The following is a 21260-nucleotide window of genomic DNA, read 5'->3' as shown; positions in this document are numbered from 1 at the left end:
ATCAGCCCAGGCCAGTTATCCAGAGGCGATAATGGATTCTGTTGGAGCCGTCTGCACCAGACTCACCACAAGAGAAAGATCATTTCCAAACCAATATCTAGCAGAGGAGGGTGGGGGAAGCAAAGGGATTTTCACTACTTTTTGCTTCCTAGATCAAGAGCTAATTCCAAACATGGCAGAAACATTCAGGCAGGGGTCCTGGCAGCAGCTGCCACTGGGATAACTGGTTTAAATATCAGGCAGTCTTTCATGCAAAATTGTAATAGACATAGTTCCACCTTTCAGGGACTCCCTTGCCTAAAAGAACCCATTGTCTCACTCTCTCTTGACTAACATGTGACACCCAAACCCATATAAATCCCTCCCTGCTTGCCCTCACCTACTCTTCCATTTTCCCACCAAGTCTACCATGCATTCTACCCTCAGACCAAGGGTTGGCAAACTTTTTCTATAAAAAGCCATTTAGTAAATATTTCAGGCTTGCAGGCCACACGGTCTCTTTCATAACTATTCAACTCTGCTGTTGTAGAATGAAAGCATTCATAAATAGTAATGTAAATGAATGAGCCTGGCTATATTTCAATAAAACTTTACTAACAAAAACAAGTGGCAGGCTAGATTTGGTCCCCAGGCTGCAGGTGTGCTCACTCCTGTTTTAAGTAGACTAAATTTATCCTCTTGTAGGTACTGGTTTCTTCTGCCTGAGAGCCTTTGTCCTTTTCTCTCAGCTCAAATATATTAATTCATTAAAATTCATTATTTATTGGAAGACTATTAGATGCTAGGTACTGTCTTAAGATCTAGAGATGCATCAGTGAAAAAACCGACATTTTCTACTATGATAGAATTCAGATTTCAGTGGAAGCAAAACCAATAAACAAGTAACAAAGAATAGTGTACATGCCACATTAAGCTAGGATGAAGGAAAATAAGACAGGATAAATGGGTGAGGATGTTATTTTAAACAGTGGTTGAGGAAAGCCACTTTGACGAAGTCATATCAGAGCAGAGATAAAAACAAAGCATGAGTTCAGTCTATGTGGATATGGGGTGATGGTGGGAAAAGAACTGCAGGCAGAGGGAATAGCAAGTGCAAAGTGCCCAAAGCAGAGCATTCTTGGTATATCAGAGGAAGTGATGCGAGGCTAGTGTGATTGGAGTGAAGTGAATGAGTAGGGGATGAGATCAAAGAGGTAGCTATGGGCAAGATTTTGTAGGGCCTTGTAGGCCATGGAAAGGACTTTAATTTTTATTCTGAATAAGATCAGAAACCATTGAAGGGTAGAGGGAGAGCAGAAGAGTGAAAATATCACCATATATGGGTCACTCTGATAGCCATGTATAGGATTAAGTGTAGGGAGGCAAGAATAAAAGCAGAAAGTCCTGATAAAAGGCTATCATGATAATCCAGGTGACAAATGTCATCCACAGTAACAAGAGGCGAGGTATTAAGTGTTGTCAGATTCTGAATATATTTTGAAGGCAAAGCTGAAATGTAGAATATGAACAGAACAGTCAAGGATAATGCCAAGAATTTTGATCTGAGTAACTAGAATGATGAAGTTCCCATTTTATTAAGATGGCAAAGACTGTAGGATGAACAGATTGGGTGAGAATAATCTTTTTTTTAAACCATGTTACGTGTGAGACACCTGTTTGACCTGTAAGTGGAAATATCAAGTAGGCCATTGGATAAATGCTTTGGAGTTCAGTGGGAATATCATGGGTAGAGGTAGGTACTGGGGAGATAGTTATCTACAAAAGATGATATTTAAAGCCCTGAAATGAGGTAGGATCACTTAGGGAGAAGAGAGGAGAAAATAGAGTTCAGGGACTGAGTTCTAGAGCACTGTGATGTTCAGAGCTTGGGAAGATGAAAAAGAGCCAACACAGAAGACTTAAAAGGAGTAGCTGTAAGATAGGAAGTGAAGCAAGAGTGACTTCCCAGGAGCCAAGTGAAGAAAGTCTTTTCGAGAAGGAGGAAATGAACAACTGTGTGAAATATTGCTGACATATTGAGCAAGATGGGGACTAAGGCACGATCCAGATTTAGCAACATGGGAACCATTGTTGACTTGGATGAGAACAGTCTGAGGAGTGGTGAGGATGAAAGCCTGTGTGGAGTGTGTGGAACAGAGAATGGGAGAGGCCCAAATAGTACCTTCCTTCCCCTGGGGTCCCATAATACTTGATATTCTCATAATATTTTTCACAATTGCAATAGTGGCTTATATTTCCATCTCTTCAACTAATCTGTGAGCAATTTGAATGCTCAACCATATTCATCACTATCTATACAACAAAGCACTTAGCACAAATTAGGTACTCATTAAATGTTTGCCAAATGAATGTGAAACTGCAATCTAAGAAAGAAAGTTTTCATATAAATGAGTATCAGTACCATGTAGACTAGAAAAAGTAACATTAATGAGCAGGATCTAAAAAGGGAGGCTGATGGGTCCTGTATATTATTGTATAGTGTTGTGACACTGTAGATATTTGGGTTTATTGCCTAAACATTTTACTCTTTTTGCATTTAAATTAAACATAAATTATTCTCCACAGCATACGGTGAGATCCCTCCGTATAACCAGTTCAATTTTGCTAAAGAGAAGAGTGAAGCTCTACTGAATTAGGAAATTTTCCCTCATCCTATAGACTGTATGTACTTGGTATAAGATTCAATAAAATGAATCTCTTCCCATTTTACTCTACTTCCTTCCAGATTTTCAGTTACCAACTCACTATCGTTGTAGGAAGCCTCCAAAAATTCCTAGTTCCCTATTCTTTTTTTTTTTTTAAGATAACATTTAAAAAAAAATGAGAATCACTACAGTGAGTTTCTTTGGGGTCTGAATAATATTGGGTTGATTAAGTCTCTCTTTGTTGGAATAATTACTGGAGCACTGAGTTCTTAGAGTCATGACTATTAAGGTCCAGAAGCACAAATTATTACATGATGATTCAAGTGACTTTCTGATTATACTGCTTAATAAAATTAACACTAGAGTCTGAAACACTGTGTCCGAAAGTCAAATGGTGATTTTCCAAGGGTGCATTAAAAAAAAAAAGGAGCTTCATTTCAGAGAATAAAATATTGCAATCCTTCTATCTCCAAGTGAGGGCTAGTTAGTGCAGTTAGTTACGGCAAATTAGTGATTCAGTTGTATTTTATTTATTCAATATGTGGAGAAGTTTTTTAAAGTGTTAGGTGAGTCATTTCATAAGACCAAAGCCAAACAAAATTAGAGTAGCCCCTGGTTGAAGATATTTTTATTGCAATGAGAGGGGCTCTTTCTGGGTATTGGATACACAGGTATGGTCAAACTTCAGCATGGAAAGCAAGAAGTCATGAGTTCTAAGGCAGTGACTCCTAATGCCTTGAATATGCAATGTCATAGAATTATTTGCTATAAGAAATCAAAAACATGCGACAGAGGAAATTAGGTAGAGACAGTTGTAATTTTTTCCCCTTTATACCCCACTTATCAATGACCCACGGACCCAAATTCCTACTTTTTACATAAAGGGCTCTTTTTTTTTTTCCTTCTATTTTACAGGAAAATAACCTTATAGAAAACTGTTCTTGTGAATTACTTTTTTGTGCCTCTCAAGCTTCCTACTTTGTGGGTCACGGATTTAATAGGCTGTAATGCTATTTAAACACCATAGATACTTAATGCAGCATGAAAAACCCTTAAGCTATGGGAAATTACAAAAATGTCTCAGTGCTGTGGTCACAAAAGTGAATGATCTTCTTGACACGAACTTCAAAGGTAAAATAAAATTACATTTCCCATAGGTTTCTGAGTATCTGCTGACCAGAGACCATGGTCTCCCATGATTTCACCGATGCATCTCTTAGGGATTCTGTTCCAGCCAGCCAGCCAACTCTCAGCTATAGTTGCTCTGGAAACTCAGCTCAGGAAAATATCAGGAGCTTCATCAATGATATAGCCAAGAGGTTACAACCATAAATATCTTTTGGACACACAAAATAATTAACTTATGCAGGTCAGGTCAGGGAGCAGATTCCTGGTGCTCTTGGTGTCAGTAGAACAGGCTGTTCAATCAGGAGTCTTTGATCTAAAAAGAGTATCAATAAAGCAGTCATATGGTAAGTGCCCATTATCACCATCAAATCTGATATACTAATACAAATCAACAGAAATGGATTTTGAAATCAATATCTAATAATTATCATTATACAGATACTCATTTTAGAATTTGAAAAAACCATAAAGGGGAATAATATACAGTCTTAGCATGCAGTGGGTGAATATGCACACATGATGAAGTAGGCTTCTGTCTTTATATTTCTTCTAATTTTTATACTATTAAAGGATTGAGAGAAAGTTTATGAAATTTTTACATGTTAGGAGATTAGAATTTTATGCTTTCTTTACTAAAAGGGAGAAGTCACTTTCTTCTCCAAATTAATAATGACCACCAATTGATAAAAGGGATTGCCTGTCAGCTCAGTGACTTCTAGGTTATTAGAGATAGGTTACAGTTTCCCTCAGATGCAGCAACTGGTTCTTAAACATGCTTGTGACCATTCTTGGAAACTGGGCATCTAGACACCATGCTTTCTTGTATTAAATTAGTGCTGTATAAACCAGGGTGTTTCTGCCCTGCCCTGCCCTGCCCTAGGTTTAAACAGCTCTGAATAGCCACCCTTTTGTTCCAACCACTATCATCCGCATATGCTCAAATAGAGAAGTTTTTTCATTTCTTTTCCTTTCTTTCCTTCCTTGTTTTTTAAAAAAGAAAAATCCCTCTTTTTCTCTCTCTTCAACAGCTGGCAGTGCATGTTTTTGAAAGGCAATAGCACTTAGTATAAAGATTTGAAGCCAAAGAGTCGTGGGTTTGAATCTCAGGTCTGAAACTAACTGTGCCCCTTTGGGCAACTTATTATGTAGTTAACGCTAAGCTTCAGACTTTTCATCTGTAAAATGTGGATATTGATCACTACTTTCAGGGTTATTATGGTGACTAATTGAGATAATATAATGATAACACTGCACAGCATGCATGAATCATAGCTATTACAATTGAAAAAAAGACAAATTGACTGGTAAAAAAAACATAGGAAACATAATTCTTTCACAGAAATTCTATTAGTAAGGTTCTAATGAACCCACTAAGAACGCTGCAAAATTAGCTCCAGACGACATTAATGGGAATGAAAAGCAGACCTTTGTCACCCACCTCCAGGAAAGCTTCATTTAGTACAGACACACAGAAATGACTGAGATAGAAAACACTAGAAATCTGCTAACTTGACACTTAAAAATTGTATATTTCTACTCTTTACTTGGTCCAGGAAAGTACATTAGAAAGTACATCTAGCCTAGCAAGCTGAGAATGTATAGTATAGATCAATTAAGGTTATAAAATAACAGAAAGAATAGGCTCTCATCAGAGTTTGGTGCTTTACAATAGATGAAAAAGCAAAGAGACATTTAATCAGCTTACAAGGGCCTGGCTTTCTCTTCCTACTCCTTGAAGAAGGAATCTTGCTTTATTCTGGCTATTTCCTGAGGAGAGCCCTCCTCCCTCCCTCAAGTATTCAGGCTAATTACAACTGGTGAGGTAGTTTCCAGGCTGAATAAGAAATCAAAAGGGAAGGGAGGGGAGGCGGTGTGGATTTCAGAGAAAAAATAACTTAAGAAAAAGTATGTTCTCAGAGGAGGGAAAATTAGAGAATCAGGTCACTGAGTTGGAGCCAGGAAAAATCCACAAGAGTGGAAATTGGAGCGATGAAAGTATTTCATATTAACACATCCAAAGACTGAATGTGCCTGGCCCAGAGGATGTTCTTCCCCCTCCTGGAAAGTGGCTGGGGGCTGAAAGACCTCTAGGCTTTTCTGTGTCATATTCATTCACTAATCAGCGCTATTCAGCCAATGGCACATGTGGTCTTATATGAGGTGCCCTGGAAAGCGCGAGGACCACATAGCAACGATTATAATCAAAACCACTGGAGACTCTTATTTCAGCTTCTGAAATATGAAGCTTCAAAGGCAGACATGCTTCCAATGAAAACCAGCACTTTCTCTTTTCCTTTTCTTTCTTCCTTCCTTCCTTCCTTCCTTTCTTTCTTTCTTTCTCTTTCTTCCTTCCTGCTAAGTCTACAGTCTTAGATTCAAGTACTTGACAATTATATATCAATAGAGACAGAATGCATTTTGCCTAAAGCAAAGATATAAATGGTTTAAAGGACAGGCAAAGTGTCATGTGTCAGTAGACATTAGTTGAGGTTAAACTCTGCCAATGTGACTAGAATATTGACATCTCTGTTAGAGTCAATATCTCGAAATTGATGGTGTGGCTTGGCATACATATTTCCTTAATGACTTTCCAGCATAATAGGAACATATCTAATAGCACTCCACACATCTGAGGTGCTTAAACTCCTTTCCCTCATGTTTTCACCAAAAACTGTCAAACCTTTCTGTTATCCAAATTTCAACTGAAAATGGGATATGAGGCACAAAGTACAATCCTGAAAATCTTGGCAAAAAAATTATGTCTGTCTATCTATCTATCTATCTGTCTATCTTGTTTGTATGGCTAATTATTCTGCAACTCGGGTAATACTGGGTCTGAATTTGGGGATAAGGACCTTGTGGACCTATCAACACACTGCAAACTTAGCTCAAGATAATGTTAATGGTAATGAAATGCACACTTTTGTCACCCAACTCTAGGCAAGCTTCATTTAGTACAGCCACACAGGAAAGACTGAGATTAAAAAAAAAAAAAAAAAACACAGAAAAAATATATTGCTCAGAAAAAAACACAAGGGGAATGTTCTTTTATTTGCTGATTTACTCATTTATCTCTGATTCCTGTGTCTTCTTTATTTACCCCTCTGCAGCTTGCCTGATGTAAGGTGGCGTGTTGTCGGTGACTAAGGAGGAGTTTTTGTTTTACTTTGTTTATCTGGCTAATCCCAAATGTTAATGACTTCCAAAAGTCTTATCCCTCTGTTTTAGCTCAATTTGACTTTCTAGCTCAGCACATCCTCTTCCGTTTCTCCTTGGACAAGTGGTTCTGAACCTTAGTTCTATATAAGAGTCTAATAAAGAATTTCAAAATATACCGATCCCTAAGCAATTGAAGTAGATTACCTGGAATAGGGGCTGGGAGCTAACCAGTACCCTAAGTTAAATTTTCTAAATTATATTTAGAAATGGAAAACTCTATCCCAACTATCATGTTTCAGTTATCTATTGCTGTGTAACAAACTGTCCCAATACCTAATGGCTTAAAACAATGAATTGCTAGTTTTTGATGATTCTGTGGAGCAGAAATTTGGGTAGGGCACAGCTGGCTGGCTCTTCAACTCCACATAATGTCATTCAGCTAGAGTCATTCAGCTGCATTCAGTGAGCCTAAAGGTCCAACAAGGCTTTACTCACATGAATGGCACTTCAGTGATCTTCCACATGGTCTCCACATGGGTATCTTGGGAATCCTTACAGCATGGTGGCCTCAGGTTAGTTAGACTTCTTAGATGGCAGCTGGCTTCTAAAAGAGAGGAAGCAAAAATTGTTAGTCATTTTCAAGCCTTAGCTTCAGAAGTCCCTCATCACTTCTTCCAAATTCTATCTGTCAAAGCAAGTTACAAGGCCAGCCAGAATCAAGGGGAGGGGAAATCAATTCTACTTCTTAATTAAGCAGCATGCATGGACAAGGGCTAATTACTGGTGGCTGTATTTTGAGACTAGAGATTATGTATCATCAGTTCCCAGTCCTAAAGTCATAACAGACATTTCTAGCCCATCATGGCAGTCTCTCCCACTGGCCCTGGACATCAACTCAGAATTGTTCTTGATGCTGTACTTCAGAGGTCAGAGGTCAATAGGCTGAAGTTACCACGCAGGGTGAAATACACTGACAAACTTGCTCCATTGGGAAGAGATAAAGTTCAAAATGTTCCCTGCTGTAACTAAAGAAGCAGAGGATTGGCATTCACAGGAAAGGTCAGGAAAGTGCCAGTGGCCCCATGGCCCTGCCAGGGAAGAAGATCAGTCTCATGAGTTCTCACAAGAATCCTATGAAGTCAGAATTTCAGGTTTTGCTGTTCTCCTTTACCTAGTTTATAAATGGGGAAACTGAGGTTGACTGAACATAAGGCATTTTAGGTGTGCAGAAGACGTTAACTTTACTTAGACATTGTTACACTGTTGCAGTTCTTAGTATTATTTTCTGGTGAAGGAAAGGTACTTCAACAACTAATTCTAATACCCAACAGAATGAAATGAAGGTTATCAGAGAAGTAGGGGGAAAAAAAATCCTGGACGTCAAAGGCAAGAAAGAATAACACTAAGTGGGATGATTTGGCTGGACTTCATGGGGAACAAGGATGATAACAGGATAGTTTCTTCAGAGGAGAATGATCTGGACATCAGAGAATTAAGAGAAATATTAGGAAAATTAAGCAAGTCATAATACATATTTTTGTAAAAACATCTTAAAGATTATGCAACAAAAAAAAGGTGTCATTTCATGACATTATGTATTTTGGTTACAAAATTATACTAAAACAAACCCAAACTGATTTGCTCCTTGTTAATTCTAAGAACTCCCATACAAATATACATGCATAATATAATTTTTAAATGTATATTTTAATAAAGTTAGTCTCACAATTTCAGTTTTCTTTTTCAAAATGGACATTCAGTCAAACTTATTTTTTTCACTACTCACTATGAAATTTAAAACCCTATTTTTGGTTGATTCATTATAAATGGCATTTTTCTGTTACCAGTTATTTTGGGGTTATAAAGTTATGCATAAGAAGTGTCTACCATACAATGAGTGCTTCATAAATTTTAACCATTTATTATGTTTTTTAGTAAACTTTTAATTTTATAACAATTTTAGAGTTACAGAAAAATTATGAAGACAGTACAGAGTTCCCATACACCCAACCTTCAGTTTTCCCTAGTAGCATCTTACATTTGTATGGTACATTTGTTGCAATTAATGCACCAATGTTGATACACTATTATTATTTAAGGTCATTACTTCAGTCAGATTTTCTTAGTTTTTACCTAATGATCTTTTTCTGTTCCTGGATTCCATCCAGGATATCACATTAAATCTACTAGTCATGTCTCATTAGGTTCTGCTTAGCTGTGGCTGTTCCTGAGACTCTAAATTTTGACGACCTTGACACTTTGGGGGAGTACTGCTCAGATATTTTGTAGGATGTCCCTCATTTAGGATGTGTCTGATGTTTTTCTCAAGATTACACTGGGATTATGTGTTTTGGGGAGGAAAAGTGCTATTTTCATCACATCTATCAAGAGTACCTGCTATCAACATGACTTCTCACTGTTGATGTTATCCTTGGTTACCTAGTTAGGGTAACATTTGCCCATTTTTTCCTACTGTAAAGTTACTCTTTCCTCTCTACACACCCCACCTTTCCAAGCTGTACTCATTGGCAAGAAGTCATTATGCACAGCCTACACTTAAGAGGTTGGGAGGTGTGTTCCACTTCCTTGAGGGTGGGCTATCTACATAAATTATTGGGAAATCTGCGTGGGAGATTTGTCTATTTCCTTCCTCTCCTCCTCACCGGCCATTTATTTTATTTGTTTACTCAATTCTTTATATCAATAAGGACTCATGGAAATTTATTTTATATTTTGAGTTATGATTCAATACTGCTCTATTTTATTGCTCATATTATTCCAGCTTTGGTCATTGGCAGCTCTTTCAGGGTCTCTTTGGCATACTCTCATTGATGTAGGGTTATTTTTGGTTGTGGGAGGATTTGGGGTTTTTTTGTTTGTTTGTTTGTTTGGATACTTCCTTACTTCCTTGCTTCCTAGCACTACAAAATGCTCCAGGCTCAGATTGTATATTTTCTGCTTCAGTTCTAGAATCAGCCATTTCTCCAAGGAAACCTGATTCCTTTTATGGGATAATGGTATTAGAAACCAAGATTTGGGTGCTACTAGGTGTGCTCATTGCTACTGAATGTTGGTGCTCTTAGCTGAGAAGAGAAGGAAAATTTTTATGTGTAAACTAGTTCACGAAGGTACACATATTATATTTCTCTATGTAACTATCTATAGCTGTATTAAGCTAAACATGAGTTCATACTGATGTCTTCAGCTCTAGTCCATTCCTCATAGATCATTCTTGCCTCCTCCCCTTGCTACCCTATAACCTCCTACTCCAACAGTGAGAAATCTGGCTCCCAACACCTGCCATGCATGTATTTAATTGGTCCATTCCTGTGTACATATATAGTGTTATCAGAGTTTCTAACCAACATCTAACTCTATTATCCAGAGTACAGTCCTTATGTACAGTTTCTTTTGCCTGTAGTCCTATAGACTCCACTCATTTCCAAAGTTACTTAGTTTGGTATCATCCCTCCCGCCCCCTTCAGTGAGCTTGTTTCATATGTTTGTCATATAGCTAGATTGTTTTCTCATGCTCTGCATTCCATCCAAACTTCTAAATAATCTTCTAAAAATTTGCATACATTAAGGTTCTCTCTTTGTGCTGTAAATTTCCGTGGGTTTTGACAAATGCATTATGTCATGTATATACGATGCCATTATTACTTCTTCGTTCAACAAAGATTTATATAGTACCTATTATGTGATAGGCACTAACCCATTTAATCCTTTTAGCAACTTTATTAGACAGATACCACTAGCCCACCATCTCTAGTATAGATAAGAAAATAAAGACAGAGAGAGTTAAGTAATTGTCGTAAAATCACACAGCTAACATGGGTAGCTCTGCGTTGAGAATCTAGAGCATCTCTGCTCCTAACCACTATACAGTCCTGCCTCCCTGGTGTCATAATTATTTCTTCTACTTTGCTTTTATGGATTTCTATTCTTCCTCCTTTTCATCCCAAAACAATTTCCTTTTTACCACATGCCAAATTTAACTCTTACCTTCTACACTTCTTTACCAGCCCTCTCATTTGTTTTTAATGTCATGTAAAAATTTTTAAATAAGCACAGTAAAATGTAATTTACTCTATAAGTTGAGTTGAGACCAGAAAACAATATAGTGTAGGGGGGAAAATACTACAATTTTTAAAAATTGAAGTATAATTGACATATAACATTATTTTCAGCTGTATAAAATGTTATTTGTAAACATTGCAAAATGATCACCACAACTCTTGTTAACATTCGATCAACTGTTACTGATTTCAGAAATTTGAAGTGTGCAGATAGGAGCTCCATGCTAAAATTATCACACAAAAAATGACAGTGACTCTGATGCCACTGACATGCTGTTCAGGTTGAAACACAGCAGCTGACTGACCCTTGTCTGCTTTGGAATCAAAGGCATTTAAGTACCAAAAGTGAGATTTTAAAGGAAAGGCAATCTGAAAAGTTAATACAACCTTTCAGTCACCTGTAAATAGTTTCTCTTTCCCTGTCATTCTCCGAAAAACACAAAAGAAGACTTTCTTTTGCTTTTAGAAATTCTAATTGCTGCTAAAGAAATGGGTAATACTTCGGAGAAGTGGATTCCAATCACCTCTAGGTTTTCCTTTGGGAAAAGAGGGTGCATTTCTTGAAGATATTTATAAAAGCTTTTTAAGGGACACAAGATCTAGACCAAGAGGCTTTCATTATTCTCTTCTCAATGGGTTTAGAGTAAACATATATGTGGAAAGAGTAGGCAAATTTATTAAAGCAAATATCACAAAGGTGAAGGAAGGTCATCCAATTAACTAATTACTTCCTACATATCCTTGGTGTAACAAAATCAGTTGCTGTCAGAGAAATCTGAGCTCAGTGAGAGCAGACAATTCGTTTGATATTCTCGCAGCTTTTAAAATCTCAAAAGCAATGTTTCTTGGAATTTCTAAGACATTTTACTTTTCATTGCACTATGAGCAAGGCCAAAATTTAGGCCAATGACAGTGGAAATTATACTACTAATCCCTGGACATTTTCCTCAAGTTCTCCAATGGACAATAAGGGGAAGGTAATTAATGTCGATCTAGTGCCTACACGGCACTAGACACTTATAATATATGTTTAATTTAAGCCTCACAACAATCCCGTGTGGAAATTTTAGACAAAGTAAGGAATTTGTTGTTGTTTTTAATGCAAAGAAAGCTATTCAGTGTGAGAAAACTGAAACCGTGGGGGATGATCAGTCTGTTTCTCACATAAGCAAGTGGTGGAGTTACCAGAGCTCAGGTCTTGAGTCTCTAAGCTCCACATTTATGTGTTCCACAATATCTGTCACTAGCTTCTGAGACTCTGAGCTGGGGGTGGGCTGGAGGATGCGAGTGGGAAGTGAGAAGGCAGCTCCACAGAGGAGAGGGAGGACAGAGAGGTGGAAGGGTCCAAGGTGAAGAAGTGTAAGCAGGGGACTGGCCGGCCAGGGAAGACTTGAACAGAAGCCTCTGCCTGGATGCACTGGCTTAAAGTCCCAGGTTTGATGCCAGTTTCTTTTCACCTATTAGATCCAGTTCATGAGCAGTTTCCAACAGCCCATTACAAGGGCCTTCCCTTCCCCTGGTGGTGTAAATGCTAACCAGAAAGCTGAGGTGCTACAGGCCTTCTTCAGCAAGGCAGTATTTCCTGTCGTTAGCCTATTTTCCTCAGGGCCTAACTCCGGAGGGGTCTTGGCTTCTCAGCCAAAAGGACCTGGGATCGTCAGGCAGTAATTCTTCAATTTATTGCCCCTGTTCTACATTCCTGACCCATGAGTATTTGCAGACACAGAGACCAGCTTTCCAAAGGCCAGCATAAGCTGCTTTAATTTTGTCATTGTCCTATAATTTCATGGAAATGGCCGCTGTGAAGCCAACAAATGACTAATAAGATCCCTCTGCCCACTCATTTTTAATGTCATTCTGGAACTCCAGAACAGAGACCATCTGGTCACGGTGCTTACTTTAATATAAAAGAGTGGCTGAGTTGAAAATCATATTTCCGAGAGAAGGCTGGAATGCGTCTTCTGTTTGTGGACCCAAAGCACAGCAAAACAAGTCTAGCATTTCATTTTGGGCAGTGATGGGATACGCTGACTGCAGCATAGTCAGCTCTTCCTGTGCAGCGGTTAAATTTTGACACACACACATGATATACAGACACCAATCAATACTACTGTCACGTCCACCGAACACTACCCATGTGTTAGGCAAAGTGTAAAGCACTCTGGATTATTTTGTAATAGGCAAGTATTAGTGTACTCATTTTATAGGTGAAATAAATAGAGACTTACAGAAGTTAAGTAAACCTTACTCCGAGTCACACAGCTAGTAAATAACAGAGCCAGGCTTAGAACCAAGAGCCATCAGTTTCTACAAATGTGCCCTGAGCCACTGACTTATTTGACTTAATGCAGTAAGAGGTTTTGGAAGAAGAGCCATCCTAAGCAATGACTAATCTTTAAACTCAGTAAATTGTACAACCAGGAAGCTATGTGGAGATTTTTTTTTTTAATTTTTTGCCTTTTTATTTTGAAATTATTTTAGATTTTACAGAGAAGTTGTAAAGATAGAAACAGAGAGCTCCTGCCTACCCTTCATTCGGCTTCTTCTAATGTTAACATCTTACATAACCATACTACATTTGTCAGAACTAGGAAATTATCTTCGGTACAATCCTAATAGCTAAACTACAGACTTTGTTCAGATTGTGGTACAATTTTTATTTGCAAATTTTTCTCGTAAGTTTTGATTTGATCGTCTTTTTTTAGGATCTATGTTCTTGTTGTTCTTTTAGTAAATATGAATTTTTAAAAAATTTATTGACTGTTATTTTTAGAGCAGTTTTAGGTTCACAGCAAAACTGAGAGGAAGGTTCAGAGATTCTCCATATGCCCTCTGTCCCCACACATGCATGGCCTCCCCCATCAGCAACATCCCCCACTACAATAGTACATTTGTTACAACTGATGAACCTACTTTGGTACATCACCATCACCCTAAGTCCCTAGTTTACGTTAGGGTTCACTCTTTGTGTTATATATTCTATGGGTTTGGACAACTTTCCCTTCACTCAGACACTCAACCCAAACACTCTCCCTTCTGCTGCTCCTCTGCATCTTCAACCTCACCTCGTTTCTTTCTGTATATGAATCTCAAATGTGTGACTTAGTCATTCTGACTCTGCTCTCAGGTGTTCCTTACCAAGATTTGGCAACTTGACTCAGAACTTGCAAGTTTCTGACCTCAATTTCTACATGACACATCAACTTTCCTTCAGGATATTTCTTATGATTGGACTTCAATTTCAATTGTCTCTCTAGCTTGACAATTTTTGTGTTCTTATCGTTGGACTGTACCCTGATTCTGCTTATCTCAATATAATAATCATAGTTTATAAGGAAAGACCCAAGTCCCCTGCACTGACAATTTATCCTATTTTATGGATAAAATGTGAACCTAAAGTGAAGGGTGAGAATTGCACAGCACATGACCGGAAAATGAAAAGACTCAGGAAAGAGAGAATAATTCCTAAGTATTCTTTAGTTGTTAGGACAGGTGGAGCTTAAAATAAAACTTAAACAGAGATCAAACATCATGGAAAGGTATATTTTGGAAAGGAACTTAAAAGTATTTTCCTTGCCAAATGGCAGAAACATTTTAATCCAGTTTTGGGAAGGAATGCTGTTATAAGTCACAGTATTTAAACTTGGGCTTTGACCTGGCAAAACAAGTATTAAAATCAGACTTAACATGTCTGAAACAAATTTATTATTTTTTTTCTGAAGTCAGTCCCTCCTCTTGCCTTTTTCTGGTTTTATTATTGAGTCTGCCATGTTCCCAGACACCAGGCTAGAAAAGTCAGTGTCATCTTTTATTCTGCCCATGCTGACGTTCAATTGTCAGTTCCTGCTGCCTCTGCCTCTGCCACTCTCATGTTTGCCCATGTTTTTCCATTTTTACCATGTCTATTCCATTGCTTGGGTTATTTGACAAACCTCTTGATCTGTGTGCCTGTGGTATATGTGTGGGCAGGTTAATTTCTGGTGTACAGTCACGGCAGGTCATCAGTTTGCTAAAAAACTTCAATGGCATTCCCATATCTACTGGATTTAGAACAGACCCTTACTCTATCTTTTAAGGCCCTTCATACTCTTGCCCCACGTTTCCAGATGTATCTATTATGACCTCCTTCTTTGTACACCATAAACCAGCCCTACTCATTTGTGTTTTCCCCTGATCACATACTGCCACAGGGCATTTGCACATACTGTTTCTTCTGCTTGGAAGGCCTTCTCCATTCCCACTCTTAATATCAGCCTGTTGACATACTATACATCAGGGGTTGGCAAACTACAGCTTGAGGGCCAACTCTGACCTACCAGACTGTTTTTGTAGATAAAAGTCTTACTGGAACACAATCATACTCATTCATTTAAGTATATTTTCTATCACTGTTTTTGCACTGAAATAACAGTGGGGAGTAATTGCAACAGGCTTGCAAAGCCGGAAATATTTATTTTTGGGTCTTTTACAAAAAATACTAATTCTAATTCCCAATACTAATTCCCTTAACTGAATATCCAATTCAATGTGTTTCAGCAAAAAACTGTTGAGTACCTACCACGTGCTAAATAGAAAAACACAGAAAAAATATAGAGCACCTCTCAAGGAGCTTCCTGTCTGAAAGGAATGACAAATCTATAAATAAATTATTCCTCTATAACATAATAAATAATATAACAGCACATATAGGAGCTACTTGGAAGCATAAACTAGGGAGTTATTAATCTTTTAAAGGGAAAAAAAGGTGGGAAAAAGAGTTTAATAGCTGAGCTGGGGTTTTATTATGTACAGGAGATTATTCTGGAGACAAGGGATTGAAGTCAGTCCACATAGAAAAATAGCAGACACAAAAGTACGGAGGAACATAATTGCATGGTCTCTTCGGGGAACCTCAGGTAGGCACTGGTGGAAACAAAATGGAAAGAGATTAGGTTATGGAGTCAGATTAACCTGGGTTTGAATCCTGACTCTGATACTCATTGGCTGTGTGACCTTGAATAAGTCCTTAGCTTCTATTAGTCCATTTTTTCATCCTAGCAGTATTTACACGAATTAATTGTGACATAGGTGAAGGTTTTTGACACATGTTTGACACAGTGTATGGGCAAAAAAATGTGGTTCTTATTATCAGCATGTAGAACAAATAAGTTCATGTAGGTTAGCATGAGACAGCAAGGGTGGAGAGAAAGACACACATCAGCTAAAATAGAGATGGCTGCTCTTTGCTCTGTATCTCAATCCCTATTTTTCCTGTGGCACTTATTCTTTCCTGTATTAAGCATGGCAGATCTAATCCTTTCTTCCAAACTGTGACCAACTTGGGGGCAGGGATCTTTCCTTATTCCTTTTTGTCTCTTCGCGAGTGCCTAGCACTGTATCACATATAGAAGAAGCCTCAGATGAATGCCTGTTGAATTTTTAAATCTTAAACTGTGAAGGTATTTTCACAATAATCAACCCATTATTTTGTTTGAAAATTGAGACCGATGGGTTGTAAGATATTCGACTTACCCAAATGTGTCCACTTTGATGATCACAAGCCTAACTTGTAGCTTCCAAGAAGGTGGAATTTGTTTTTGTACTTCCTTGTACTCTCCCCTCATGATTTCATTCTGGGGCACTTGTCCCTTTCAGAAATACCTTCCACCCAACGCTCCAGGTGTCCATCGCTCTTGCAGAGATGGCCTCTATCTGCTGTTACTTTCACACTGAGATGCTCAGGATTTGTATTATACCTTTTATGGGTAGCCCTGTGAAAAGGAAATTAGAATAATCAGGAGTGGATTGCTTGGGGGATTTTAGGCATCAGGAGGAAATCAGGATGTCTTCAAATCCTTTCACAAAAGCAATTCCTAATCTGTCATATGTAAGGGTAATCCTATGTGTCCTAGAAATAACAGAACCTTTAATTATAGCAGTGTTAATAGCTATCATATATTAAGAGGTTATTTTGTAGTAGACACTTTGCATGAGTTATGTCTATCCCTCTCAGCACCCATACATGTTACTATGGGGAAACTGAGGCTCAGAAAGATTAGGCAACTTTCACAAGGCCACACAGCTAGGGAGCAGAGCCCAGATCAGAGTTCCTGACAATGTCCTTTGATTGCTCTGTGACCGGGAAGGAGGTTAGATAATCTTTCAGGCTTTAGTTCCCTGCTGTGCATTCCTTCTTTCCAGAATTTTCCAAGACAATGCTTCTTGAAATACTTGCCTGACAGCAAGGTTAGCTATATAATGTGCAGGGCCCAGTGCACAATAAAAATGCACAACTCCTCCTTGAAAAAGCAGGGTGGAGGGAAATGCCATTAAAGGTATTAAAAAGATAAACTTTTTTTTTCTTCTGTGGCTTTTCTCTTGACTTAATGGTGTTTTTTATTTTTTATTTAATGTCATTCTAGGTAGAAAAATATTAAAATTTTAAATTATTTGCATGAATTTTACTGTTCATTTTTATATTGTGCAATGTCAGTTTTAAATGCAAATATAAGAGCATATGCAAAATTGTTGAAATGGCACAATTCATATTTCATAGCTCATACATGCATATGTATTTTTCATAGCTCATATGTATTTTGTTCTTACCAGAAGAGTGGAAATGCTGCCCTGCTTTTATATCCCTTCTTGATAAATATACATTCTACCAACACCGTCTACCTTCGGCTTATCAGTGAGTAAAGAACTGACAGGAGAAGGGACTATATGTTGCCCTATCTCTCCCTCACCTTCTAAGTCATCATTTTCAGTGAAAGTGTTTGGCTAATACAAGGGAATATCATGAGTAAAAACTGACTGCTGATGCTTCTTAGGATTCCATTGCCTTCTTTCTTTGTTCAAAGGATGTTCTGCTTCAGATTGAAAGTGTAGACTCTGGGGGCTGTCAGCACCTCTGGATTACTCAGTTTTAAATGTTACTTGTATTCACTTTCAGTCTTGCTGAAATTGTCAACATCGTCGGTCCACCAGAATTCTGTGCTCACGGGGCAACACAAACCCTATATGCAAAAAGGGTGGCAAGGAATGACAGACATGCATTTTGTGCATACCCTCTCTGCTCATGTGCATGCTCCATTGCCCCACGGAACCCTGCTTTCAAACACAAGTTCTAAAATAAAATTCTTTAGAATTTCAAGACGGTGACAGCAGAGCATTAAACCAAGCATGGAGCCCTAGCTGCACAAGGCTGTATGTACATGCATGCATCTAGCCCTGCCTGGCAATTGTTGATCAGTGTGCTAAAGGAGGATATTGCTATAAGCTAAACTTTTGTGGTAACTTTCTCTATAATCTCTGAGTACCCTTGACCACTTACCAACCTTCTTTGGCCAAGTGTTCAAATCCCACTCGAAAATCTCCAACTCAACCAGTCCTTAAGAGGCCTCAGGCCATTATCTCAGCTTCTCAGAATCAACTCAGCTTGTTTCTAGTCTTAATAACTGTACTTGTCTTCCCAGTGGCCAAGCTCCCACCCCACACTCTGGCTTCAGTTCCTGCCTGGTCTTGTCTGTATTTACCTCTTATGACCTATCTGAGTCTATATTTTAGAATTAATAGGGTTTGTCTATAATTTACTATAATACTCAACAGCAAAACTTCAATGATAGAAAGCCCAGTTACTTAAAATTCTCTATTCTTAGACTTATGTGAGTTCTCCTTCTGTTTGTATTCAACGTTCAAGAAGCACTGACCAAGGAGCTTCTGCTATGAGCAAGAATTCTTTGAAGGAGTACGAGGGTGCAAAGGTAAAGAGGCTGCAGCCACTGACTTCAAGACAATTGTGCTCTAGTGACTTCTGAGCCTGGAACATTGTTATTAAATGTATCATTTAAATTAAGAAATGCTCTAGGCAGCTCCCTCTTTTGGCTTCTTTCTAAACCAGATGTGTGGTTTTATGAGATAAATGTAAGGGCAGGTACACTGGGGTCATTTTCCCAGATCAGCCCTCCATGTTCTCTTTAGGGGGTGATGCTTTTAATACAAACCGTAGCTGATAATCAAGTAAATAAGGTACCGCCCTTAATCTTGAATGCTTGGCCAAAATTTTCAAAACCCTCTAACTACAGTTTTCGAACTGATTTCCAGGCTTAACCTCAAGGAATTATACAAGGCTTCTAGTGTCTGTGGCTTCTTCCATTTCCCTAACTCTCAGTCAACCACTTCACTGCATGGAACTTCTCTTATCTTGCATTTTAAACTCCTTCTCTTAAGAGCACTCTTGATTTTGATGCCAAGGGTGCAGAAGATTTCCTGTTCTAAATTTGAATTAGCAAAAGACTTGGCTAAAAATTGTTGCAAAGCTGTAGACATACTTTAATATCACTGCTGAGGTGACAGTTCAGTTTCAAAGGTGGTGGATTGGAAAATTATAGTTAAAAGAACACTATTCTCTGGAGTGGTGGTAGCATGAGTGGTGGGAGGTGGAAGGAGATAACTATTTAAAATCACTTTTGTCTGTGACTTGGGAAATTGGATTATCATCAAGAATTCTGCTTCATCATGGCCATAGTTCTATGTTATACTAATTAGTCATTCATTTATTCAACAAAGAGTTTCTTAAAGGTTTATCATATGTCAATACTGTGCTAAGCTTTGAGAATACAGAAGAGAAGACACAGCCCCTGCTGTCTAGGCAGTGATTACAGTGTTAAGGGTAATGAAATGAAAGAAGAATACAGTTAAGGGTAACAAATCTGGCTTTGAGGATTAGGGAAGACTTTCTGAAACAAGAAATTGTTAAGCATCTCAATCACCGGTTTTCAGATTTTAGAGAACCTTCTGATTCCATAGGTCTGAGACTAGCCAATAATTTGCATTTTAAACCACAACTGATTCTAATGTAGAGGTCTTCAGAATACTCTTCAAAAGATATTTATCTAAGCTGTGTTATACTTCCATTTTCATTTCCATTTGTGTTACTCTTGGAAAAAATGCAAAATTTTTTTTTTTTTTTTTGCAAAAAGAGGCACAATTTGGTAACAAGCTGCAAAGAGAGCCAACAATTACTTTCATTTTTCTCCTGTAAAGAGAGTTGTGAGGTTTTGTCATGATGTCTAAGATTTGTCTCAAGACCCACCATTATTGCAAAGATTTGAACCATTGTATGTTGACAAATATTTTTGTAAAAAGAATCATGTATTTTTTTGAGAATATGGAAATGGGAAATAAATGTGAATACATATAAATATAATAAGAAATACTGTATTATTAGACTACTTTCATTTTAACAGAATATTTCACTCAATTTCCTTAGCTTAGTAATTACTTTTTTAAAGATGTAGGTGTTTATTAATATTTTAAAGATACACTTCTAAAACCACTGAAGTTGACATTTTTGAATTAGCATTTTATTAGAACACAACTTAATTTATAAGTCCAGACCATGAAGGACTCGGCTGATAATTATCTTCTTGAAGGGGCTTCAAATCCACCTTAATGGTACTGTATCAATCAACCAACCAGAGGCCACACTTCAATTTTTAAATAGCGTATTAAATAATTAAACTGCATATTAAATTATGTTTTGGATAACTGTCACAGTCTAATTTCTTAAGCACCCTTAAAAAAACTGCAAATGATTCATTAGAGGTAGTTTTGAAGCCAAAAATGCTAATACAAGTCACATGGAAATCCTAAAAGGAACTCGGCATGGAACAAAGAATAAACTCGCTGCGGAAAATAGCTTATTAAACAAAAACTCAATCAACGTGGCTATAACTGAAACATATGTATAGAGATGCAGTAGACTTTTACTGGTGATGATTTAACTTTCTTTGCATCAGTTTTACATGCTTTCACAAATGCCTTTGTTTAACCAATTTCATGATTGATTCCACTATACCTTGCTATGGCCGTGAATGAAAAAAGTACTTCTTGACTTTTAAAACACCAGGCCGGAAGCTACAGAAAAAAAATCAATCTTTTTATCCAATTTTCCATCTTTGTTAACACAAATTCCTTTGTCCTGCAACTGAAAGAAAGCTGTTAGATATTTTATGATGATTGCCAGTATGCTTGTTAACTGTGCATTTTCCCCTGAGATTTGCTAGAGAAATTTTAAGGTCATCCTGGTTATTTCCTCCATGAATTCCATTATTCTGAGTTCCAAAGAACTTTAAGTATTAGTCGAAACCCATCATTTACGGGATGTAGATGTTATCACATTCTTTGCAGTGGTTGTCCTTTCTTGGTGTTTTAGAAATACTGTTTTCCATTTATATGACTTCAATTCAATTCTACATAATAAAATCAT

The 21260-nt window shown here is 37.7% G+C and overlaps 1 long non-coding RNA gene across 1 annotated transcript; it reads right to left on the bottom strand.

Moving 5' to 3' along the window:
- Positions 1–3005: 3005 nt before the first annotated feature.
- LOC116667728 lies at positions 3006–20942 on the bottom strand. Its single transcript, XR_004324747.1, has 4 exons — positions 20850–20942; positions 16523–16761; positions 7428–7536; positions 3006–4086 (listed from the first exon to the last, which is right to left on the bottom strand). It is a non-coding gene; the product is annotated as an uncharacterized LOC116667728 (long non-coding RNA).
- Between the last annotated feature and the right edge of the window lie 318 nt (positions 20943–21260).

Source organism: Camelus ferus, chromosome 12 (assembly GCF_009834535.1).
Source record: "Camelus ferus isolate YT-003-E chromosome 12, BCGSAC_Cfer_1.0, whole genome shotgun sequence".
Lineage (NCBI taxonomy): Eukaryota > Metazoa > Chordata > Mammalia > Artiodactyla > Camelidae > Camelus > Camelus ferus.
This window is presented reverse-complemented; position numbering and strand designations above follow the sequence as displayed.